Below are 27,913 nucleotides of genomic sequence, written 5' to 3'. Positions count from 1 at the left end.
TCATAGGGTGGGGTGAGGGGTGAGGGATAGCACTGGAGATATACCTAATGTAAATGACGAGTTAATGGGTGCAGCACACCAACATGGCACATGCATACATACGTAACAAACCCGCACGTGGTGCACATGTACTCTAGAACTTAAAGTATAATAAATAAAATAAAATAAAGAACTATAGGCACCATATCATGGGTGCAGTCCTAAAAATAAATAAATAAATAAAAATAAAATAAAATAAGCAATTCTAGAAACTGGAAGTAAAGTTTAAGGTCTTAAGTACGCATTGGTAAGCAGAATGTCTTTAGTGAGAACTGTATACACAGGAGTCCCTGAGGTTGCATTTTGGAGAACTGTGATTCATTCTGATTTTCTTGTTATACTCCTACAAAATTGTTTTTTTTTTTCAATTAAATGTTGACATAAACATGAGTTTTTTAAAACAAAAAGGTTATTTGATAATAAATTTAAATATGTAATTTTTAAAATATATATTATGTATAAAAATTGATACCTGGAATTTATGAAATACATTTATCCTGGGGGAATTTAGAATATCTAACCCAAGATTTGTTATTTTGATTATGTATAAATTCACAGAAAGAAAGGGTGAACAGTCTACTTTTTATGAGATGAAGAAATAAAAGAATCAATTAATATTAATGAAATCTTATAAGAAAACTTAATTCAGCATATATTTAAAAATTCAGATAATGCAATAAGAAAATTAGTGTACTATAAAAATGTTTCATAGAGATATATTTCAAGATATATCTTAAATAAATTTCAAAATTACAGTATCTCTAATAGTTTGAGTCAAATATAGTAACTTAATGTTATAAATGTTATTTCTTATAAAAAATTTTTATGCAAACAGTAAATTCTCTTATAATGAAAAATAAATCATGTAATATCAAAGAAAGCATGAAAATACATAATAGGCTCATAGAAGAAGACAAACTGAAATCCAAATTCAGGCTATACTCTAGCATTTTTAAGTTTTTAATCTATGATTGATGTACTGATATTTTCCTATAATGTAAAATAACAATTACAACTTAGAGAAAATTGTTATCTATTAGTATCTGGGAATAAATTGTTCTGCCTTATCAAATATTTGACAGAGTTAAAATGACAGATCAATTCTATATTATAAATTTCAATGGATTAGAAATAGTTTGTTATATATTTTAATAAATGTATATTGGCTGTCATGAAATTTAAGGTCTGCTAAAATAGAAAATATATTGAAATTTTGTAAGCCTTACAATCATATCTGATGAGCATCAATTAATCCACTGAAGCAGACAGCCCAGGCAAAATAAAATACCAATTAAAACAGATTAGTAGTTGTGTAAAGTGAAATGTCCTTTATTAAATATTTAAATGTCTTAAGCAGTCTACTTACATAGGCTTAATATTTTTAAAATCCATATACATTGCTCTTAAGTTTTCCAGAACTAATCTGAAATAGAAATTTCTATTAACTCATTTGGAATGGGGAACATATTTGTGATATTTTTCAAGGGTCATCCAAAAAGAAAGCCAAGAATGAAACATTAGGTCACACAATGACGAAAGGTGTAGGATTCGGCAAAGAAAGCTGAAAGGAGAAAGCAGATAAAGCAGGAGAACAATTGGGAGAAGAAACGAGGAAAATGCAAACAGAATTCTGCAATGAAGAAAGGTAGAAGAATAAAAATAAAATAGTATACAATTATGAAATTGTATTATGAAAGGCATTTTTATTTATACGGAATTATAAACAGTCCACAGTATTAGGTATAGTTCACAAAGGAATCAGAAGAGGTCAATGTTTTGACAGTGATGAAACAGTTTACTAGAGGCATTAGTGGTATAAACAGGATGAAAACCTGTTTTCATCAGTGCAGTGGAAGTGGAGACAATAATTGTAGACTTTATATTTTTGATAATGGAGAGAAGATTCTCCAAAGCCTTGAAGATGGCCTACATGACCCTCCATGATCTGCCTCTCATAATCTCGTTGAACTCATCCTCTACTACTGTCTCTTTTTGTCAGTTCATTCTAACTTGCTGGCCTCCTTGCTTTTTCTCACACATGCCACACGTGCTACCACCTTAGGGCTGTACATGTCAAAAACAACTAACAGTGTGCCACATATTAGTCTAGAAGGAATTAACAAGAATTATCTGCTAATATCAAATTTTAAAAGACAACGTAATTTTCAATCAAGTACAAGGAAGGTACAATTATCCTATTCAACATTCTGTTAGAGATTCCAATCTGCTGGAATAACCGTGATTTCAAGCCTCAGAATATTAAGAAATATTTTACCTAGCATTTTTACTTCTATGAATCTACTACATAGTGATACACCAATATAAACAAATACATAGAAATGTTCTTGTCTGTATTATTTAAATGCAAAAAAATGGAGACAAGTTTAATGTCCATCAATAAGGGAACAGTTAAATTATGGAGTGTATCTAAAATGAATATTTATAGTCTTTAATATAGAGTAGTACTAAAATGGAAGAATGTCCATGATATATTACTGTATGTAAAACCTAAGTTGCATACATAGGCTTTTAGCTATGGAGTAAACCTAAATTTAAATATACACATGAACCTTAACTTAAATCTACATATCTCTCATTTTATTGCATAGGACAAGGTCTAGAATGAGTCACAAGCAATTGTTAACAATGGTCACCCCTGCAAAATGAGAGAAAGGAGGTGAGCAGAAAGATAAAGTTTCACAGCTCATTCTGTATACTTCTCTTTTTTTATATTTTTAAATGATAATTTAATTTCTTGTGTAGTGTTTTTTAAAAACAGTATATTTGGGAAAAGAATCAGTATTGAAAAGAACTGTTATTTTGTATTTAATTCTGACCACTATTGCCGCCACCAACAACAGCAGCAAAAAAAAAAAAAATGGTTATTGAATTGAACTATTCAAAAATTTGGGAAAACCCGATGCTCTCTCCCATCACAAGTGTTTGTTATATGCCAAAGTGGGAGAATGCTCTCTATAGAAGGAAAGGCATATCTCTTAGATTTTAAGTTGAAAGATTTAAAGAAAATTCAGCAAAATTATTTTTTAAAGGATTCAGTTTGGTCTCTAAAACACTGGTCTAACTATCGCAGTGAGGAGAGAGGTGCATTTAAGAAAGGCACATTTTTATTATATAATTTAAAAGTCAGCCTAATCTTTTTTTTAAAAGGAAATTATCCAAAAATATGTGAAACTGAGGTCTGCCAAAAACTATGTGAGTGAGCTTAGAAGTAAATTTTTTATTTTCACTGAACCTTGAGAAGATGAGAGTCCTGGTTGACAGCTACAAAATGAAACCTCAACAGACCCTGAGCCAGAAACACCCAGCTAAGTAAGGCATTCCCAGATTTCTCTCAGAAAATGCTAGGTAATAAATATTTGTTGCTAAGGTTTGGGATAATTTGCTTCACAGCAATATGTAACTAATACAATAAGGATTCTCTATTCTGAAGAAAATGTAACTCAAGAAGGACAAAATGTTGAAAATACTTTGGGCTACAGAAGAATATTTTAAAAAATTTGATATGACTAGATTTCAAAGATATTAAAACAACAGATGTAGGTAAGCAAACAGACCAAAGTAACAGCATGACCGAGCTAATAAATAATTTAGAAAAAACATATATGGAACAGAGAGCTAGAAATTGAGTTGTCCACAAAGAGGAGATAATCACACTGGGAATTAAGTGTGAAGAAGCAGATGAAGAAATGACATAGGTTAAATCAACTAAATAATAAAATGCATGAGTGAAAGACAAATATAACCAAAATATGGATCATCTATAATAAAAAAATGAAAACTAACCAAAAAGTTTTTCAACTATATAAAAATCAAAAATTTCCAGAAATGAATAAATAACTTAATCCATAGTTTGGAAAGAATATTACTTTCCAAAGAAAACTTTAATGAATGTTTAGACAATAAAATGTCTATTGGTTAAGTTACTGTGTAAGGACAAAGAAAATAGTACTTGAGTATCAAGGAAGAAATCAGTTATGAGGATAGAAAATCCAGTTATCCTCAAGATTTACCATGGCAACACACAATACCATTTATGCAATGAAACAATGACCATGAAGTTACCAAGTGAAAGTGTGACCTAAAAATAGAATGCACAGCTACATTCTCATTCAGGTACAAAAGCGACTCACAGATACTCTCAAACCTGAAAGAATTCCAAAACTATGGAATCCATTAGACCATGTTTGGAAAATAAGTTTTCTAAAAAGCTAAAGTGAACTACATAATTCAGACAGGCAAGAAATGAAAGCTTTAATTATCATACTGACCCACTTTCATACAGTTCTAATGCTGCTGTTGGACAGAGCTAGAGTGAACAGCACACAGCACAGTGACCCTGCACTGCCTAAATGTTTCACTTGAAACCCAGAGCCTTCTGTAAACCAAACCCCTACAGGCCTGTAATATTCCCTTGGGTTTCCACCACCTAAGTGTGCTGGCTGCCACTTCCTGAGACCATGGCTGGGGACCTGGGGACCACCCTGCACCCAATCACAATCAGCACCTGAACTCTGCACTAGGCTGACTCCAGTACAGCCCCTTCAGGACTCATATGCATCGTTCAGTGTGCTATCTAGAGGCTTGGGAATGGGTGAACTACTTAGCCCAGTCCAACTCCTCTGGCACCTGACCACTACCTCCAGGGTCTGATGTCAGGGCAACCAAACCAGTTAAGACCACCACAACCAACACCCACTGGCATAGGCTCAAAGGTAGAGCCCTCACTTTACAAGAAGCAGAAGGCTGACACACTGGAGAACAGGTGAGCCATGATGCTGTCTGTATCAGGCTGAGTGATGAGGTTATGCCCTGAAACCACACCAACGAAGAGTTGCAAAACAGATGTTTCTCATGACACTCAACCACATTGTGGGACAGAGATAGGCTACAATGTCATCAGAATTAGAATTCACAAGCCTTGGAATCAGGGTGTGATAGGTAAAGAGATCATATCCCCCACCTATCTAGGAAGAAAAGCCAGTGACCCTCCCTCATCTCTCCACAGAGACCTCAGGTCACTTCAGCAGGAATTCCTCTCATCCACCTTCACTACGGCCGGTGCTTGTGCTTGTCATAGGTATATTCATGAACAAGCCAGGGCCTCTAGCTTTGACCAGCTGTGTCCCCACACCTCCCTGGAATAGGAAGCTCAGGGGACCAGACATCCAACTGCCCAGCCCTTCAAGTGAAACAATAGAGAGTAGCTCACGGTAAACACAGATCAGGGTCATACACAACTGTTTGTGTGGCAGCTGGCTCTTACCTGCAAACACCACCTACTGGTTTGCAGGTTAAATTGAGCATCCCAATACAAAACCTTCCCACAGAGTGCATAGGACTATAGAAGCAAATCCAAAAGGTCCTACAAAACACAACCCTCTCAATATGAGGAAAAAAAAACAGTGTAAGAATTCTGCCACTATTAGTCCGTTTTTACACTGTGATAAAGAACTGCCTGAGACTGGGTAATTTATAAAGAAAAGAAGCTTAATTGACTCACAGTTCCACAGGGCTGGGGAGGCCTCAGGAAACTTATAATCATGGCAGAAGGGGAAGCAAATACATCCTTCTTTACATGGCAACAGGAAGAAGAAGTGTCGAGCAAAAGGGGAAAAGCCCCTAATAAAACCATCAGATCTCATGAGAACTCACTCACTATCATGAGAACAGCATGGAGGTAACTACCACCATGATTCAATTATCTTCCACCGAGTCCCTCCCACAACAGGTGCAGATTATGGGAACTACAATTCAAGACGAAATTTGGGTAGAGACACAGCCAAACCATATCATTATGCCCCTGGCCCCTCCCAAACCTCATGTCCTCACATTTCAAAACACAGTCATGCCTTTCCAACAACCCCCAAAGTTTTAGCTTATTCCAGCATTAACCTAAAAGTCCAAGTCCAAAGTCTCATCTGAGGCAAAGCAAGTCTCTTCCACCTATTAGTCTGTAAAACTGAAAGCAAGTTAGCTACTTCCTAGATACAATGGGGGTATAGGCATTGGGTAAATACACTCATTCCAAATGGGAGAAATTGGCCAAAACAAAGGAGCTAGAGACCCCATGCAACTCTGAAATCCAATAGCGCTGTCATTAAACCTTAAAGTTCCAAAATGATCTCTTTTGACTCCATGTCTCACATACAGTCATGCTGATACAAGAGGTGGGCTCCCACAGCCTTAAGCAGCTTCACCCTTGTGGCTTTGTAGGGTACAGCCTCCTTCACAGCTGTATTCAGAGGTTGGCCTTGAGTGACTGTGGCTTCTCAAGGCACACAGTGTAAGCTTTCCATGGATCTATAATTCTTGGCTCTGGAAGATGGTGGCCCTCTTCTGACAGCTCCACCAGGCAGTGCCTCAGTGGGGAATCTGTGTGAGAAATCCAACCCAACATGTCCCTCTGGATTGCCATAGCAAAGGTTCTCCATGAGAGCTCCACCCCTGCAGCAAACTTCTGCTTGGACATCTAGGCATTTCCATACATCCTCTGAAATCTAAGTGGAAGTTCCCAAACCTCAATTTATGGCTTCTGTGCAACTGCAGGCCCAACACCATATGTAAGCCACCAAGGCTGGGGGCTTGCACTCTGAAGCAACTGCAGGCCCAACACCACATGCAAGCCACCAAGGCTGGGGACTTGCACTCTGAAACAACAGCCTGAGCTGTATGTTGGCCCCTTTTAGCCATGGCTGGGACACAGGGTACCAAGTCCCGAGTTTGCACAAAGCAGTAAGGCCCTGGGCCCGGCCCACAAAACCACTTTTCCCTTTGAGGCCTCCATGCCTGTGATAGGAAGGGCTCCCTTGAAGGCCTCTGGCATGCCCTGGAGATATTTTCCCTATTGAATTGGTAACTAACATTCAGCTCCTTGTTAATTATGCAAATTTCTGTAACCAGCTCAAATTTCTCCCCAGAAAATGGATTTTTCTTTTATATCCCATCTTCAGGCTGCACATTTTCCAAACTTTTATTCTCTGCTTTCTCTTGAATGCTTTGCCACTTAGAAATTACTTCTACCAGATAACCCAAATTATCTCTCTGGAGTTCAAAGTTCCACAGATCCCTAGGGCCGGGGGGAAAAAGCTGTCAGTCTCTTTGCAAAAACACAGCAAGACTCACCTTTGCTCCAGTTCCCAAAATGTTTCTCTTCCCATCTGAGACTACCTCAGCCTGGACTTCATTGTGCATATCACTATAAGCATGTTGGTCAAAGCCGTTTAACAAGTCTCTAGGAAGTTCCAAACTTTTCCACATCTTCCTGTCCTCTGGAGCCCTCCAAGTCTCTAGGAAGTTTCACACATTCCTACATTTTCCTTTCTTCTTCGGAGTCCTCTAAACTGTTTCAACATCTGCCTGTTACCCAGTTCTGAAGTTGCTTCCACATTTTTGGGTATCCTTATAGCAGCACACAACTCTATCAGAACAAATTTACTGTATTATTCCATTCTCACACTGCTACAAAGAACTATGTGAGACTGGGTAATTTATAAAGGAAAGAGGTTTAATTGATTCACATTTGTTCAGGGCTGTGGAGGTCTCACATAATAATGGTAGAAAGGGAAGCAAACATGTCCTCCTTCACATGGTGATAGGAAGGAGGTATGATGAGCAAAAGGTGAAAAAGCCCTTATAAAACCATTAGGTCTCATGAGAACTCATTCACTATCATGAGAACAGCATGGAAGTAACTGCCTCCATGATTCAATTACCTCCCACCAGGTCCCTCCCATGATATGAGGGGATTAAAGGAACTACGATTCAAGATGAGATTTTAGTGGGGAAACAGCCAAATTATACCAGCCACCATTAAAAATCTGAATATTGTTATACCATCAAAGTATCACTATGGCTCGTCAGCAATGGTTCTTAGACAAAGTGGAGGCTCAGAGATAACAGATGGATATTTCAAAGCTTGGATTGCAGGGAAGTCCAATGAGATCCAAGTTAAGGTTGAAAATCAATGCAAAGAAACATCTAAAGCAATACAGAAAATGATGGCAGATATAAAAATTGTAAAAACAAATCAATCAGAGATAAAGGAACTGAAAAATTGCCTTAAGGATTTTCAAAATACAATTGAAAGCTTTATCAATAGAGTAGACAAAAGACAAAACAGAATTTCAGAGCTTGAAGACCAGTTATTCAAACTAACACAGTAAGAAAAAAAATAAAGGAAAAAGAACTTTAAAAATGAACAAAGTCTCCAGGAAATATGTTATTATGTAAAGCTAGCAAACCTATGAATTATTGGCATTCCAGGGAGAGAAATGGAAAAATAAAACAACCTAGAAAACATATTTGAGGAAATAATTCAAGAAAATTTCCCTAGTCTTGCTAGAGAGGTAGACATCTGGATCCAAGAAATCCAGAGGACAACTGCCAGATAATATACAAAATAAATATCACCAAGGCATATAGTCAAAAATTAAGGTCAACACTAAAGAAAGAAACTTAAATCCATCTGGTAAAAAAAGGTCAGGTCACATACAAAGGAAACCCCATCAGACTAACAGCAGATATCTCAGCAGAAACCATACAAACCAGAAGAGATTAGGGGACTATTTTCAGCATTCTCAAAGAAAAGAAAGAAACATCAACCAAGAATTTCATACCCTGCCAAACTAAGCTTTATAAGCAAAGAAGAAATAAAATTTCTTTCCGACAAACAAATGTTAAGGAAATTCACTATCACTAGACCAGCCTTAGAAGAGACCCTGAAGGGAAATCTAAACATGGAGATGAAAGAATTATAACTGCTACCACCAAATCACAGCTAAGTATATAGCCTACAGATGCTTTAAGGGAACTACATAAAAGAAACCACAGATGCTTTAAGGAAACTTCACAATAGGGTCAAAACTTTATATATCAACATAAACCTTGAATGTAAACAGAACTAATGACTTATATGTTGAATTGAGATTTTGGTGGGGACACACAGCCAAACCATATCAGTCATTAATTCCCAATATTGGGGGAAGAACCTGGTGGGAGGTGACTGGTTCATGGGCGTGTATTTTCCCCATGCTGTTCTTGTGATAGTGAGTGAGTTCTCATGAGATCTGATGGTTTAAAAGTGTGTGGCAGTTCCCCCCTCATTATCTCTCTTTCTTTTGCCACCATGTAAAAAAGGTATTTTCTTTCTGTTCGCCTTCCACCATGATTGTAAGTGTCCTGAGGCCTCTCAGTCATGCTTCCTGTTAAGCCTGCAGAACTGTGAGTAAACTGAAACTCTTTTCTTCATAAATTTCCCAGTCTCAGGTAGTTATTTACAGCAATGTCAGAATGATCTAATACAGACAACTGGTACCAGGAGTGGGGTACTGTTATAAAGGTATCCGAAAATGTGGATGCAACTTTGGAACTGGGTAATGGGCAGAGTTTGGAACAGTTTGGAGGGCTCAGAAGAAGACAGGAAGATGTCTTCCTAGAGACTTCTTGAATTGCTTTGACCAAATTGCTAATAGTGATATGGACAAGGAAGTCCAGCCTGAAGAGGTCTCAGATGAATAACCTGCAAAACCACAGGGGTGAAGCCTCCCAAGGCCATGGGAGTCAACCTCTTACATCAGCATGACCTGGATGTGAGACATGGAGTCAAAGAAGATAATATTAAACTTTAATAGGATGCCCTATTGGATTTCAGACTTGCATGGGGCCTGTAGACCCTTTGTTTTGGCCAATTTTCCCTTTTGGAATGGGAGCATTTACCCAATGCCTGTACCCCTCTTGTATCTTCTATGTAACTAACTTGTTTTTTATTTTACAGGCTCATAGGCAGAGATGTGGTTTGTCTCAGAAGAGATTTTGTTCTTGAACTTTTTGGTTAATACTGGAATGAGTAAGACTTTGGGGGTTGTTGGGAAGGCATGAATGTGTTTTAAAATGTGAGGAGATGGAATTTGGGAGATGCCAGAATTACATGGTTTGACTGTGCTCCCACCCAAATCTTATATTAAAATGTAATTCCCAATGTTGTGGGAGGAAACTTGGTGGGAGGTATTGAATCAGGGGGCAGATATTGCCATGCAGTTCTCATGGTAGTGATTGAGCTGTTATGAGATCTGATGGTTTAAAAGTGTGTGGCAGTTCCCCCCTGCTATCTCTCTCTCCTGCCACCATGTGAAGAAGGTGCTTGTTTCCCCTTCAGCTTCTGTCATGATTGTAAGTCTCCTGGGGCCTCCCAGTCATGCTTCCTGTTAAGCATGCAGAAAGGTGAGTCAACTAAATCTCATTTCTTTATATATTACCCAGTCTCAGGTTGTTCTTTATAGCAGTGTGAGAATAAACTAATACAATGCCCCCTTAAAAGGCACAAATTGAGAAGCTGAATAAAAAACAAGACCCATCTATCTGTTGTCTTCAAGAGGTCTGCCTCACATTTAACAAAACATACAGGCTCAAAGTAAAGGGTTCAAGAAAGGTCTATCATGCAAGAGAAAACATAGAAGAGCAGGAGTTGCTATACATATATCAGATAAACTATGCTTTAAACCAACAACAGTTTAAAAGGACAAAGAAGGGCACTGCATAATGATAAAGGGTTTAAGCCAACAAGATGACATAATTACCCTAAACACATACAGACCCAACATTGGAGCTCCTAAATTAATAAAAAGAGTACTTCTAGACCTACAAAAAGACTTAGCCACACAGTAATCATGGAGGACTTCAACTTCCCATGAATAGCATTAGACAGATCATCATTTAAGCAGAAAACCAACAAAGAAATTCTAGACTTAAATTTGACACTTGAGCAACTGGAACTAATAGGTATCTACAGAATGCTCTACCCATAAACCACAGAATATACATTCTTCTCATCTACACACAGAACATATGCTAAGGTCAAATTCATACTCAGCCTAAAGCATGTCTGAATGAATTAAAACGCACAGAAGTCATACCAATTATACTTTCAGACCACAGTAGCATAAAAATACAAATCAACACCAAGATGGTCTCTCAAAACCCACACAACTACATGGAAATCAACTGGCTTCTGAATGCCTTTTGGTTAAACAACAAAATTAAGGCAGAAATTTACAAATTATTTGAAATGAATGAAAAAGGATACACAATATACCAAAATCTCTGGGAAAGAACTACAACAGTGTTAAGAGGAAAGTTTACAGCACTAAATGCCTACATCAAGAAGTTAGAAAAATCTCAAATTAACAATTTAACATCATGCCTACAGGAACTAGAATACCAAGAACAAACTAACCCCAAAGCTAGAACAAAAGAAATAACTAAATCACTGCAGAACCAAACATAATTTAGACCTAAAAATCCACACAAAGAATAAACAAAATTGAAAGCTCTTTCTTTGAAAGGATAAACAAGATAAATAGATTACTAGCTAGATTAACAAGAAAAAATGAGAGAAGATCCAAATAACTGTCTTGAGAAACAACAAAGCTGATACTACAACCAATCCCACAGAAATACAAAATATCCTCAGAGAGTAGTATAAATAATCCTATTCACACAAACAAGAAAATATACAGGAAGTGGATAAATTCTTGGAAACACACAACCTTGCAAGAGTAAGTCAGGAAGAAACAGAAACCCTGAACAGACCAATACGGAGTTCTGAAATTGAATTAGTAATTAAAAAAAAAAAAAGAAAAACTAAACTAACTAACCAAAAAGGGCCCTGGACCAGATGGATTCAAAGCTGAATTATACAATACCAGGAAGAGCTGGCACCAGTCCTACTTAAACTATTCCACAAAAAATGTGAGGAGGAGGGACTCCCCCATACCTCATGCATGATGCAAGGCTTTATGAAGCCAGCATCACTCTAATACCAAAATCCGGCAGTGACAGAACAACAACAAAAAAAGGAAACTACACGTCAATATCCCTGATGAACCTACATGCAAAAATCCTCAACAAAATACTAGCAAACCAAATGTAGCAGCACATAAAAAAGGTAACTCACCACAATCAAGTACACTTTATTACTGGGATGCAGGACTGGTTTAATACATGCAAATCAATAAATATAATTCACCACATAAGCAGAATTAAAAAAAAAATCCATATGATCCTCTCAATAGACACAGAAAAAGCTTTTGACAAAATCCAACATCCATTAATGATAAAAACTCTCAACAAACTAGGCACTTAAAGAACATAACTCAAAATAATTCGAGCCCTATATGACAAAGACACAGCCAAGATTATAATGAATGGGCCAAAGCTGGAAGCATTCTCCTTGAGAACTGGAACAAGACAAGGATGTCCACTATCACCACTCCTATTCAACACAGTACTGGAAGTTCTAGTCAGAGCAATCGGGCAAGAGAAAAAAATAAAAGGCACACAAATAGAAAAAAGAAGTAAAATATCTCACTTTCTGATGATGTGATTCTACATCTAGAAAATCCTAAAGACTCTGCCCAGAGGCTCCTCGATTTGATAAATGACTTTAGTAAAGTTTCAGGATACAAAATCGATGTAGAAAAATCAGTAGCATTTCTATACACCAGTAATATTGAAGCTGAGAGCCTTATCAAGAATACAAATCCATTTACAATAGACATACACACACAAACACACACGTACACACACCTAGCAATACATCTAACCAGAATGTGAAAGATCTCTACAAAGAGAACCACAAAGCACCACTGAAAGAAATCAGAGATAATACAAATGGAAAAACATTCCATGCTCATGGATTAAAGGAATCAACATCATTAACATGGCCATACTGCCCAAAGGAGTTTACAGATATAACACTATTTCTACCAAACTACCAACATCATTTTTTATAGAATTAGAATCAAAACTATTCTAAAATTAATATGGAACATAAACAAGACCATATAGACATGGAAATCCTAAGCAAAAAGAACAAAGTCAGAGGTATCACACTACTAGACTCCAAACTATGCTATAAGACTATAGTAACCAAAATAGCATGGTATTGGTACAAAAACAAACAAATAGACCAATGGGACAGGATATAGCAGTGGTCTCCAACCTCTCTGGCACCAGTAACCAGTTTCATGGTAATGGTTTCTGGATGATTCAAGCAAATTGCCTTTATTGTGTAATTTATTTTTATTATTATTACATTTTAGTATATAATAAAATAATTATACAACTCACCACAATGTAGAATCGGTGGGAGCCCTGAGCTTGCTTTCCTGCAAATAGGTGGCCCTATTTGGTGGTGATGGAAGACAGTGACATGCAGTGTGTTGCTTATGTCTGGTCTACACTGTAATCTCATTTTGGTTGCTATCTCTCCAGAAAGCCCTGTTTCACAAAGATTAAATGCTGCAAATTGAAGCAGGCTTTCCAGCGCTTTTCTGGCAAACTCACGATATCTAGCTTTGACTTTAATTCAGAATGTATAGAGATTTGAAGTTGTCTCAAATGTACTTTTAAGGCCACCATCATTTGCAGTCTCAAGCAGTTGATCCTCTTCTAGCCTGGCCAAAGTCGATTCACCTGGCTTATTCACAAATGGTCACAGATCCATTCCTTCTCAGTTCAGGGGTCTTTTGTGGTTGGGAAATAATGCTCAAACTCTTTTGAAAGCTGAGATAGGCCATGATGCAGCAGCTGGGAGAAAGGAGGCCCTGGCTCAGTCTCTTTCAAAAATCTCTGCTACTGTCTGAAACATATAAAAAATCTCTATGTTCACTTGTTGCATCCAAAATTCCAGTTTGGCTTTGAATGCAGCCACTTTATCTGCCGACTTGAACACAATTATTGTTCTCCTCTGAAGTGACAGGTTGAGTTTGTTGAGGTGTCATATATCATAGAAGTAAGCAAATGTGGGGACACTTTTTGTGTCACTGAAATGTGCTGCCAGTGGTGGGTGTTTTCTAAAATAAATCTTTGGAGTGGCTCTTATAGCTCAAAAACTCTGGCCAGTGATCTGCCTTTAGAAAGCCATCTCACTTCTGTATATAAGAGAAGACATGCGTGCTCTGCATCCATCTTCTCATGTACCTGTGCAAACAGATGTGAGTTAAGGGCATGCACTTTAACGTGGTTGACAATTTTAGTCATATCCTGCAAAACATTAATTTCAAGTGACATTTTTGAGCTAGCCAGCATTTCTTTAAGGATGCCACCATGCATAACTTCCATTCAGAAGCAACCTCTTTGACCTGAGTAGTGAAACCAGAAAGCTGTCCAGTCATGGTAGCTGCTCCATTTGTGCATATACTGACACAAAATGATCAATTCCATTCTCCTGAGATGTAATTATTCAAATACTTGAACAGTTCTGCAGCTGTTGTGTTGGTTGACAACAAAAGTGTACATAACGTATCCTCATGCACACCCTCCTGAAAAATATGTCGCATAAAGACAAGTATTGTTACCTTGTTGTCAACATTAGTAGACTCATCAACCTGGATTGTGTACCATGGTGACTCATTAATCCTCTCCAACAATTACGTCTCAATATCCTCTGCTATTTCATCTAATTGTCTGGTTATAGTACTAGCCAAAAGAGGAACATGTGTCACCTTTTAAACGGCAGCCTCTCTTAAAACTTCATGACAAATGTCATTAGCAGCAGGCAGGATTAACTCTTCACCAATAGCAAAGGACTTCTTTGCTTTAGCAATGTGGTTAGTCTCTAAGAATGATGCCGTCAGTGCAGGCACGTTTGATAAAGTGGTGGCCTTCAATAACTGCTTCTGTTCTACATGTTTTTCCTTTTGAAAAACACCAAAGGTTAGTGCAGGGTGCTTGGTCTCCATGTGACAAAGAAGTTTTGAAGGTTTCATGGGTTCATTGTATAGCCAGATGCCAAATATTATACAAAATGGACTTGGAAAATGTTAATCATTTGTTGCAATGAACTTGTGATTTAAGTAGAAATCTTGATATTTTCTTTTAGATGCAACTTTTTTTTTGTTGGCAGTCTTACAGAGTCTTCTGATGTCTCATCATTTGAAGAGCCTTTCACGGTTTTCAAATAAACTCTCCAGGGATGTTTGGCTTTTACTCATTTTGGCTGAGGTTATCTTGTGGGCTTACAAAAACTGTGACTGAGGCAAGTGCACAGTGCAGGAAAGAGGTGTAGATGGAAGTGATAAATAAAATAATGAGTGGGCCACACACAGACTAAAATAAGTGTTGGATTCTGACTTAAAACCTGCCATACGTTGCAGCTGTATAATTGAAGTACATCAACTCTCTTGACACCATAAAGTCTGCCACCAAATGCAGTTTAATTGTTACTTGCCACTCACTGATGGGGTTTTGATATGATTCTGTAAGCAAGTGATTTATTATGAGCTCTGTGCAGTCAAAACTCTCTGCAAATGTTAACCTGCATTTGCAGCTACTCCCCAGATTATCACAAGGAGTGTGCAATGTAGATCCCTTGCATGCTCAGTTCACAATGGGATTCACGCTCCTATGAGGATCTAATGCTGCTGATGAATTGACAGGTAGTGGAGCTCAGGCAGTAATGCAAGCAACAGTGAGCAGTTGTAAATACAGACAAAGATTCACTCACTTGCCTACCACTCACCTTCTGCTGTGAGGCCTGGATTCTAACAGGCCATGGACCACTACTGGTTCATAACCTGGAAGATGGGGACCCCTGGGATACAGAACTCAGAAATAAAGCCATACATGTACAATTATCTAATATTTAACAAATTTTTTAAGAAGCAAGCAATGTGGAAAGGGCTCCCTATTCAATAAATGGTGCTGGGATAACTGGCCATCCACATCCAGAATAAAACCGGACCTTTACTTTTCACCATATACAAAAACTAACTCAAGATGGATTAGACCTAAATGTAGCACCTAAAACTATAAAAATCCTAGGAGAAAACCTAGGGACCACCATTCTGGATATCAGCCTTGCCAAAAAATTTATGACTAAGTCCCCAAAAGCAATTGCAACAACAACAACAACAAAAATTGACAAGTGGGACCTAATTAAACTAAAGAGCTTCTGTAAAGCAAAAGAAACTATCAACAGAGTAAACAGACAACCTACAGAATAGGAGAAAATATTCCCAAACTATACATCTGACAAAGGTCTAATATACAGAATCTATAAGGAACTTAAACAATTCAACAAACAGAAAACAAATAACCGCATTAAAACATGGGCAAAGGACATAAACAGACACTTCTCAAAGGAAGACTGTATTAGGCCATTCTTGCATTGCTACAAATAAATAACTGAGACTGGACAATTTATAAATAAAAGAGGTTTAACTGGTTCCTGGTTCTACTGGCTTTACAGAAAGTATGGTGCTGGCATCTTCTCAGCTTCTAGAGAGACCTTAGGAAGCTTACAATCATCATAAAAGGCAATTAGGGAGCAGACATGTTGCAAGGTAAAAAAAAAGAAACAAGTGAGAGGGAGGGGGCAGATGCCACACACTTTTAAACCACCAGATCTCATGAGAACTCACTATTGAAAAGACAGCATCAAGCTATCAGGGATCCACCCTATGAGTCAAACACCTCCCACCATACCTCACCTTCAGCACTGGGGATTACAATTCAACATGAGACTCGGGCAGGAACAAATAACCAAGTTGTATTTAGATATTTATCCACCCCTGCCCCCTCCCAAATAGCGTGTCCTTCTCACATTGTAAAATATAATCATGCCTTCCCAACAGTCCCCTAAAGTCTTAACTCATTTCAGAATTAACTCAAAAGTCCAAAGTCTCATCTGAGACAAGGCAAGTCCCTTCCACCTATGTGTCTCTAAAATCAGAAACAAGTTATTTACTTCTAAGATACAATGAGAGTATCAGAACTGGGTAAACATTACAATTCCAAAAGGGAGAAATCAGCCAAATGAAAGGGGCTACAAACCCCATGCAAATTCAAAACCTAGCAAGGAAGTCATTAAATCTTAAAGCTCCAAAATAATCTTTGACTCCAGGGTATAATGCTGTAAGGGCTGGACTTCCAAGGTCTGGGAAAACTCCACTGCTGTAGCTTTACCGGGTTTATCCCCAGAGGTTGCTCTCATGGGCTGGAGTTGAGTGCCTGTAGCTTTTTTGGGTGCAAGGTGCAAGCTGCCAGCGTATCTACAATTCTTGAGTCTGGAGGACCATGGTACCCTTCTTTTAGCTCTACTAGGTAGTGCCTCAGTAGAGACTATGTCGGGCCTCCAATCACACATGTCCCCTCTGCCCTACTTTAGTAGAGGTTCTCTATGAGGGCTCTGACCTTGTAGCAGGCATCTGCCTGGGCCCCCAGGGTTTTCCATACATCCTCTGATATCTAGGCAGAGGCTGCCAAGAATCCACCACTCTTGCACTCTGTGCACCTGCAGGCTTAATACCACGTGGAAGATGCCAAGGCTTATGATGTGCATTAGGCAAAGTGGAAGCCCAAGCCGTGCCTGGGCTCGTTTGAGCCACAGCTGGAACTCGAGCAGCCGGGATGTGGGGAGCAGTATCCTGTAGCCACACAGGGCAGTGGGGCCCTTGGCCTGGCTGAGGAAACCATTCAGTCCTCCTAGGCTGCCTCTTAGATCACTGTAATGCCTTCATAGCTTTTTCCTGACTGTCTTGGCTATCAGCACTTGCCTCCTTTTTAGTCATGCAAATATCTCTAGCAAGTAATTTCTCTACAGCCTTCTTTAATTACTCCCCCCAAAAAAGCTTTTTTCTTTCTCTACCATATACCAGACTGAAAATTCTCCAAATGTTTATGCTTTGTTTCCCTTTTAAATGTAAGTTCCAACTATAAGTCATTATTTTGCTACCACATCTGAACACAGGTTGTTAGAAGCAGCCAGGCAAAGTCTGGAACCCTTTGCTGCTTAGAAGTTTCTTTAACCAGATAACCATAAATCACCACTCTCAAGTCCAGATGCCCAACAATCACTAGGGTATGAATAGAATGCAGTCTCACTCTTTGCTAAGGCATAACACACATAATCTTGCCAATTCCCCATAAGTTTCTCATTTGTATCTGAGACCTCTGCATCCTGGATGTCACTGTCCATATCACTATCAGCATTTTGGCAACAACCATTTATCCAGGCTCCAATAAGTTCCAAACTTTCTCTCATCTTCCTGTCTTCTTCTAAGCCCTCCAAACTCTTTGAATGTCTGCCTGTTATGCAGTTCCAAAGCTGTTTCAAAATTTTTAGGTATCTTTATAGCAATGCCCCTCTCTTGATACCAATTTCCTGCATGAGATCATTCTTACACTGCTATAAAGAAATAACTTAGAAACTTCTCCATCATATAAATAGAACCAAAGACAAAAACCACACAATTATCTCAATAGATGCAGAAAAGGCCTTCTACAAAATTCAACAGTGCTTCATGCTAAAAACTCTCAATAAATTAGGTATTGATGGGATGTATCTAAAAATAATAAGAGCTATTTATGACAAACCCACAGCCAATATCATACTGAATGGGCAAAAGCTGGAAGTATTCCCTTTGAAAACCGGCCTAAGACAAGGATGCCATCTCTCACCACTCCTATTCAACATAGTGTTAGAAGTTTTGGCCAGGGCAATCAGGCAGGAGAAAGAAATAAATGGTATTCAATTAGGAAAAGAGGAAGTAAAATTGTCTCTGTTTGCAGATGACATGATTGTATATTTAGAAAACCCCACCGTCTCAGCCCAAAATCTCCTTAAGCTGATAAGCAACTTCAGCAAAGTCTCAGGATACAAAATCAATGTGCAAAAATCACAAGCATTCTTATACACCAATAACAGACAGAGAGCCAAATCATGAGTAACTTCCATTCACAACTGCTTCAAAGAGAAAAAAATACCTAGGAATCCAACTTACAAGGGATGTGAAAGACCTCTTCAAGGAGAACTACAAACCACTGCTCAATGAAATAAAAGAGGACACAAACAAATGGAAGAACATTCCATGATTATGGATAGGAAGAATCAACATCGTGAAAATGGCCATACTGCCCAAGGTAATTTATAGATTCAATGCCATCCCCATCAAGCTACCAATGACTTTCTTCACAGAATTGGAAAAAACTACTTTAAAGTTCATATAGAACCAAAAAAGAGCCCGCATTGCCAACACAATCCTAAGCCAAAAGAACAAAGCTGGAGGCATCACGTTACCTGACTTCAAACTATACTACAAGCCTACAGTAACCACAACAGCATGGTACTAGTACCAAAACAGAGATATAGACCAATGCAACAGAACACAGCCCTCAGAAATAATGCCACACATCTACAACCATCTGATCTTTGACAAACCTGACAAAAACAAGAAATAGGGAAAAGATTCCCTATTTAATAAATGGTGCTGGGAAAACTGGCTAGCCATATGTAGAAAGCTGAAACTGGATCCCTTCCTTACACCTTATACAAAAATTAATTCAAGATGGATTAAAGACTTAAATGTTAGACCTAAAACCATAAAAGCCCTAGAAGAAAACCTAGGCAATACCATTCAGGACATAGGTATGGGCAAGGACTTCATGTCTAAAACACCAAAAGCAATGGCAACAAAAGCCAAAATTGACAAATGGGATCTAATTAAACTAAAAAGTTTCTGCATCGCAAAAGAAACTACTATCAGAGTGAACAGGCAACCTACAGAATGGGAGAAAATTTTTGCAATCTACCCATCTGACAAAGGGCTAATATCCAGAATCTACAATGAACTTAAACAAATTTACAAGAAAAAATCAAACAACTCCATCAAAAAGTGGGCGAAGAATATGAACAGACACTTCTTAAAAGAAGACATTTATGCAGCCAACAGACACATGAAAAAATGCTCATCATCACTGATCATCAGAGAAATGCAAATCAAAATCACAATGAGATACCATCTCACACCAGTTAGAATGGCGATCATTAAAAAGTCAGGAAACAACAGGTGCTGGAGAGGATGTGGAGAAACAGGAACACTTTTATACTGTTGGTGGGACTGTAAACTAGTTCAACCATTGTGGAAGACAGTGTAGTGATTCCTCAAGGATTTAGAACTAGAAATACCATTTGACCCAGCCATCCCATTACTGGGTATATACCCAAAGGATTATAAATTATGCTGCTATAAAGACACATGCACACGTATGTTTATTGCGGCATTATTCACAATAGCAAAGACTTGGAATGGACCCAAGTGTCCATCAATGATAGACTGGATTAAGAAAATGTGGCACATATACACCATGGAATACTATGCAGCCATAAAAATTGATGAGTTCATGTCCTTTGTAGGGACATGGATAAGCTGGAAACCATCATTCTGAGCAAACTATCGCAAGGACAGAAAACCAAACACCACATGTTCTCACTCATAGGTGGGAATTGAACAATGAGAACACTTGGACACAGGATGGGGAACATCACACACCAGGGCCTGTCGTGGGGTTGGGGGAGGGGGGAGAGATAGCATTAGGAGATATACCTAATGTAAATGACAAGTTAATTGGTGCAGCACACCAACATGGCACATGTATACATATGTAACAAACCTGCACGTTGTGCACATGTACCCTAGAACTTAAAGTATAATAATAATAATAATAATAATAATAAAGAACAATCCAAGATTCAATAGCTGAATGCAAAGTGGAGGAGAAAGTACTGAATAAGGCAGTCTGGGCTTCTACTCCCCCTGTAGGCCAGGAGAAGGAGAGATTTCCATTGTTGAGTACAAAGAACCAGGCTTTAGTTTCAGACAGACTTGTTTCTATAACACTCTGTCACTTTCTAGTTGTTGAGTCCTGGTGAAGTGGCACCACCTCCCCGAATCTCAGTTTCATCAACTGTGTCTACACAAATTTGATATTTATTTTGTTATTTATAATCACAATCTCCTTCGGAGGAGGGTGCATCTCTCCAGAAAAAAAAAAAAAAGAAATACCTAAGACTGTAAGAAAAGATATTTAATTGGTTCATATTCTCCAGGCTTTACAGGAAGCGTAGTGCTGACATCTGCTTGGCTCCTAGCGAGGCCTCAGGAAGCTTAGAATCATGGCAGAAGGCAAAAGGGGAGCAGGCATGTCACATGGCAAAAGCAGGAGCAAGTGACAGAGTGGGGGTGAGGTGCTACACACCTTTAAACCACCAGACCTCACAAGAATTCAGTATCCCGAAGACAATACCATACCATAAGGGAGCCTCCCCCATGACACAACACCTCCCATCAGGCCCCACCTCCAGCACTGAGGATTACAATTTAATATGAGATTTGGGTAGGAACAAATATCTAAGCTATATCGAAGACATACATGCAGTCAACAAATACGTGAAAAAAATGCTCTGCATCACTAATCATTAGAGAATTGTAAGTTAAAATCACAATGATATACCATCTCACACTAGTCAGAATGGCCATTGGTAAGAAAGTCAAAAAATAACAGATGTTGGAGAGGTTGCAGAGAAAAGGGAACATTTATACACCATTGGTGAAAATGTGCATTAGTTCAGTGACTGTTCAAACAGTTTAGAGAATTCTCAAAGAAATCAGAACTACCCTTTGACCCAACAATACCATTACTAGGTATATAGTTAAAGGAAAATAAATCATTCTACCAAAAAGATATCTGCACTTGTATGTTCATTGTAGCATTATTCACAACAGCAAAGACATGAAATCAACCTAGATGACTAGAAACAGGGAACTGGATAAAGAAAATGTAGTACATATACACCATGGAATACTACACAGCCATAAAGAAGAATGAAACCATGTCCTCTGAAGTAACATGGATGCAGCTGATGACCATTATCCTATGCAAATTAACAAAGAAACAGAAAACCAAATACTACATGTTCTCAACTATAAGTGGGAGCTAAGCATTGGGTATGTATGGACATAAAGATGGGAACAATAAATAGTAGAAACTACTAGAAGGGAGAGAGTGAAGCAGGGAGTGGTTGAAAAAGTACCTGTTGGATACCATGCTCACTATCTGGGTAATGGGATTATGCATACATCAAACCTCAGCAACATGCAATTTACCCGTGTAACAAACCTGCACATATTCCCCCTGATATGGTTAGGCTTTCTGTCCCCACCAAAATCTCATCTTGAATTGTAATCCTCAAGTGTTGAGGGAGAGACCCAAGTGGCAGATCCCCCTATGCTATTCTTGTGACAGTGAGTGAGTTTTCACGAGATCTGGTGGTTTTGTAAGTATTTGGTAAGTTCTTCCTTTGCTTACTTTAACCATGATTGTAAGTTTCCTGAAGAACTGTTGCAGAACTGTTCCAGCTGTGCGGAACTGCGAATCAATTAAACCTCTTCCCTTTATAAATTACCCAGTCTCAGGTATTTCTTTATCACACTGTGAAAACAGACTAATACCATCCGTGAAACTAAATAAATTTTGGGGGAAAAAAACAAGCAAAAAAACAAATATTATGTCTCATCTTAGTAAATTATCTGTAGGAAAATTGTCTGAGAATAAATGTTACAACCATAATTGACATGTGGATGCTTTTTTTGCATTATAAAATGATTTTTAGTACCATAATATATTTCCAGAATGACTTACTTTATAAATCATTGTACTTTTTTTTTTTTTTTTTTTGAGATGGAGTCTTACTCTGTTGCCCAGGCTGGAGTGCAGTGGCGAAATCTCAGCTCACTGCAACCTCTGCCTTCTGGGTTCAAGTGATCCTCCCACCTCAGCCTACCAAGTAACTGGGACTACAGGCATGCGCCACCATGCCTGGCTAATTTTTGTATTTTTAGTAGAGACAGGGTTTCACCATGTTGGCCAGGCTGGTCTTGAACTCCTGACCTCAGGTGATCTGCCTCCCTCAGCCTCCCAAATTGCTGGGATTGCAGGCGTGAGCCACCATGCCCAGCCTCACTGTACTTTTAAAACATTAAAATTGATACTCTGTTTCAGTAGTGTAAAATTCAGACTTCATCATTTCAAAAGCAGTACTAAAACTTCAAACATTTCTTTAATATTAAAATATAAAATCTATGCGGAAAACATACCAGTTTACATGTACCCTAGCAATAACAAGTATTATTATCAATTAAAAGTTACTTAATTATCTACTTGAACTTTTTCTAATTAAACTGTACCCTAACTACATTTACTTATATAGAAAAAGTAGGCATCATTGGCTGAATTATTACAATGTTCATTTCAAATAAATTATTATTTTAATCAACTTTTTTCATATGCTATGTCTCCTTCATATATGAGTACATTTTGTTTAATGTTTACATTTGTTGGTACTCAAAGATTATTGAATTTCTATTCAGGTGTTTGCTATTTTTATTACAATTTTATTTTCTTAATAGTTGTATGTGATTTTTGTTTCTAATTTCTTGAAATAATAGGCATAGAATGTTATATATAAGCAGATATAAACCAATTATATTCTCTACATTTTTACAAATATGAAAATCTATTTTTCCAAAATAGCTTTACTCTGATATAAAACTCATAAGAGACTGGTTTTACTAGTTTCAACACTGTGTCATGTCATCTGGGAGACAGAAAATAATACAAGACAGAACCTCTGCTTTCAAGTATCTCTTATATGATAAATACAAGTAGAAAAATAATTACTAACATATAAAAATACAATTTATTGTTAAGAGAATTACAGCAGTGATTTTCCAAATGCACAGAAAACAATCTGGAAGGCTCATACATACTGGCTGTATCTGGATGACATAATTATAGATTACTACTTCATCATTTTACAGTACAATTTTTAGACAATAAGCAGGTATTAATTATGTAAATAAAAAGTTACTAGGCCGGGCGCGGTGGCTCACACCTGTAATCTCAGCACTTTGGGAGGCTAAGGCAGGCAGATCACGAGGTCAAGAGATTGAGAGCATCCTGGCCAACATGGTGAAACCCCGTCCCTACTGATAATACAAAAATTAGCTGGGCGTGGTGACACATGCCTGTAATCCCAGCTACTCGGGAGGCTGAGGCAGGAGAATCACTTGAACCTGGGAGGTGGAGGTTGCAGTGAGCTGAGATCAGGCCACTGCACTCCAGCCTGGCGACAGAGTGAGACTCCGTCTAAAAAAAAAAAAAAAGTTACTTAGAAAAAATTAATAATCCATTTTCAGAAATTTCTGTTCAGATAGCCTGATCATCCTCACCTCTGAAAATAATTAAAAAGTCATCATTTTTCAGAATATTTCCAAAAGAGCTGCTATAAAAGTAATGAATTCTCATTCAAAAATCTAAATAAATATGGTAAGCAAAGAGAGATAAGCAAAACAATAAAGCTACTTTTTAAAGTGAGAAAACTTGTTAAACTGGTGAATATGACAATCCATTTCTGCAACCTCAGAACTTAAGGAAACAAAATTCAAAATGCACCTAAGGTGGACAGGTATAACCTACAATCCCACATAAACCTGGAACATCAATCAGCTATACATTGCTGAAAGTTAAATCTCTTATCCTGAATCTCAATATTCAGTAGTGTGGGATAAAAATCTCATTTTAAAAATAATAAACACAAGCTGACACTCCCATAGGTTTGTAGCTCAGATTTGCTCAGATAGTGATCAGAAAACCGCCACTAGAAATGTGCCATAAATGACTGTAGATTGTTTGTGTCCCCAGCCACCTGAAAAATTATTTCTAGAGACCAAACTTTCATTCCAAATCTAAGAATAACCACCAGCTTATGTTCCAGGGCAGATAAAAAGATGACAATAAACAAGAAAACCAAACCCAAACAATAAAAGGCATGGAATACACAATGCAATATGGTATCATAAGAGTTAGCAGAAATAATAAAACACACAGAAACAGAACTACATGGAAATTAGAATTAGCTGAAGTTTTAAAACTCAATGACCTGGATTAAGAGCAATTTCAAGTTTGTCAACTGGGACACAGATGTATACATATAAATTACCTATGGGCATCAAAGAGAGATAGAGATATAGAATACAGGCAACATGAAGGCTAGAGTCAAGGATATAAAAATAAATATATCACACATACATAATGTTTCAGAAGGAGAAAACAAAATGAAAAGGAAAAAACATTTGAAGAAATAATGGCAGACAAATAGATACAATAAAAAAGCAATCCACATATTCATGAACTGCAATAAGCCCTGACAGGATGAATCAAAAACAAATCCCTGCCTAGACACATCAATGTAAAGGAGCATAACCGCAAAGACAAAGAAAAGATATTTGAAGAGGACAGAAAATATCCTCAAAAGTCCAAAAATAACCGATAGCAATCCTAACAGCATTGGTGAAAGTAAAAGTTAATAATAATAATAATAATAATAATAATAATAATAGATTGATACTGCAAATTACTGAAATAAACTGCGACCTAGAAAAATACAAATTATGATTTAAATAAGTGTTAAGAAAAGATATTTACAGACAAAATCCAGTAGAGTTTTCCACCTACCAATTTTCTTACTAGAGAAAAATGTAAAGGATCTACATCAAAAAGAAGAAAAGTGAGTCAACATTTTAATAAAAGAAGAGGCCCGGCACAGTGGCTCATGCCTGTAATCTGAGCACTCTGGGACGCTGAGGCTAGCGGATGACTTGAAGTCAGGAGTTTGAGACCAGCCTGGCCAACACGGTGAAACCCGTTCTGTACTAAAAATACAAAAAAATTAGCCAGGCTTGGTGGTGCACACCTATAGTCCTAGCTACTTAAGAGGCTGAGGCACAATTGCCTGAACCTGGGAGGCGCAGGTTGCAGTGAGCTGAGAACCCACCACTGCACTCCAGCCAAGGCAACAGAGTGAGACTGTCTCAAAAAAAAAAAAAGAAGAAGAAATAAAGGGCATAAAAATGACAAATGTCAGCAAATATAATTAAACTTTATAAAAATAATCATTATGTTTTCCTTGCGGAGTTAAATAAAAATACATTTAAAATCCTGCAACACACACACCTTTAAGTCAGGAAACAGGAGATAAAGATATTGATTAACTTGAGATAAACTGTCTACTTTTAATTTCTGCAGTGACCATTAAATTAATAAAGTATATAGCTACTAAAGGAATTCATGAATAAAATAGGAAATGACAAAAAAAAAGTCAATCCAAAAGAAGACAGAGGAGAGGAAGGAGAAATAGAATATGTTGCACAAGCTTTCTGATGATAGTAATAAGGGACTAGGTAATGAAGGACAGTTCATCTGTTGAGAACTAGAAAAACTGAAAATTATATAAACATATCTGCTCAAGACATTAAAGGATTAAAATGGTACTACCGAATCATAGGGTTAAGATTCAGAAGTGAGAAGATCATATCTTTCAGGATATCTAGTGATCCTCAGAAAGGAAGCTTACAAACCTAGGAGGTCACAATTTGGCTTCTAGGGCCCTCTTCATCAGAGTAGACCTAAGAAACCCCCACCTTACTTTTGGTTGGGATCAGCACGCACTATCCCTTAAGAGTAAGAATCATTCAAATATAGAAAGGGTTCTGAGGGCCTGAAGCTAAACTTCAAATAATCTCAATACCGATGTATAGATTTAACTACACAGAGATTGCCCTCAGTAAAAAATAAGGACCTCTAAAGGAAAATAATAATATACTGGCCTCTAAATGGTTCCACAATTTTATTTTTTCGTAGTATTCTCTGTCTGCCAAATAATAAAAAATAAGCAAGAAAATAACACTATGTGACCAAAAATAAAGAAAAACAACAAGCAATAGAAACTACCCGCTGGAAATCCAGATAATGAAGTTACCAGACACAGAATATAACAAAACTTTGCTGAACATGTTAAATAAAAGCTAAAATTAAATACCTGAATACTAGATAATATAAAAATGCAAATTGAATGTCAAGTAAAAAAAACAAGTAAAAATTCTAATACCAAAAACTACAACAACTGCAAACAACACTTTCATGTATAGATTGAACATTATATTAGATATACTTGAAGGACTAGGAAACTGTAAATTGAGTTAAAAGAAAATATCCAGGGAAATACATGGAGACACAAATGAAATATACGATAATTATAACAGTATAATTATAAAAAATATACATATATAAGAAAAGTATAGGACATACATCTCATATAAAAGACATTAAATATATTATGCCCTCTATATTACATTAAATATATATTGTTACATATCATAATTATATCTATTAACATATATTAAATCATTAAAAACGTGTATTTGGAATTTTTCAACATTGAATACAGACACCGAGCCACAGATTTAGGAGGCACAATGAATTCAAACAGAGTGAATATTAAGGTAACCAAAATGGACAAAGAAAAAAAATCTCAAAAATGGAAAAAGAAAATTATATTTCAAGGATCAACTTAAGCCAGGAAAGCTAGAATACAATAAAATATATTTACAACGCAAAAATTGCAATACAAATGGTAAGTCTATACCTCAAATAGACACACACACACACACGTACGTATATGTGTTTGTGGGTACATGTGTGCGCGTATTAAAAACATACTTAAGCATATAATATCTGAAGAATTCATCACCAGCAGACCTACAATAAAGGAAATACTAATAGATATTCTTTGGGCAGAAGGAACATTGTAGATGAAAGACAAAATAAAGAGCAATGGAAAGTTTATACTATATTATTACATAATAATACTACTATTGGTATAGTCATATTTTCTATAGTAACCTAAAATAATAGAAAAATAATATGTAGCTGGTAAATATAAGAGGAAAAAATGAAATAATTTAAAACCTCAGTCAAACCAAATAAATAAGGGCAAAAAGAAAAAAAGCAGGCAGAATAAACAGAATAAAAAATAGTAAGACGGTTTAATCTCAAATACATCAATGATTATATGAAATTAGTGATATAACTAATTAATTGCTAAGGACTAATGGCTACAAATCAAAGCTAGAGTTTGTAAGCCAGTCCAGATAAAGCAATAACAAAATCAACAAATTTT

The 27,913-nt window shown here is 37.1% G+C and overlaps 1 protein-coding gene across 1 annotated transcript in view; it reads right to left on the bottom strand.

Moving 5' to 3' along the window:
• Positions 1 to 27,913, bottom strand: part of LRRIQ1 (leucine rich repeats and IQ motif containing 1) — a 234,048-nt gene that overhangs the window by 162,438 nt on the left and 43,697 nt on the right. The gene's annotated exons all lie outside the window — the stretch shown is intronic.

This window comes from Pongo pygmaeus, chromosome 10 (assembly GCF_028885625.2).
Source record: "Pongo pygmaeus isolate AG05252 chromosome 10, NHGRI_mPonPyg2-v2.0_pri, whole genome shotgun sequence".
Lineage (NCBI taxonomy): Eukaryota > Metazoa > Chordata > Mammalia > Primates > Hominidae > Pongo > Pongo pygmaeus.
This window is presented reverse-complemented; position numbering and strand designations above follow the sequence as displayed.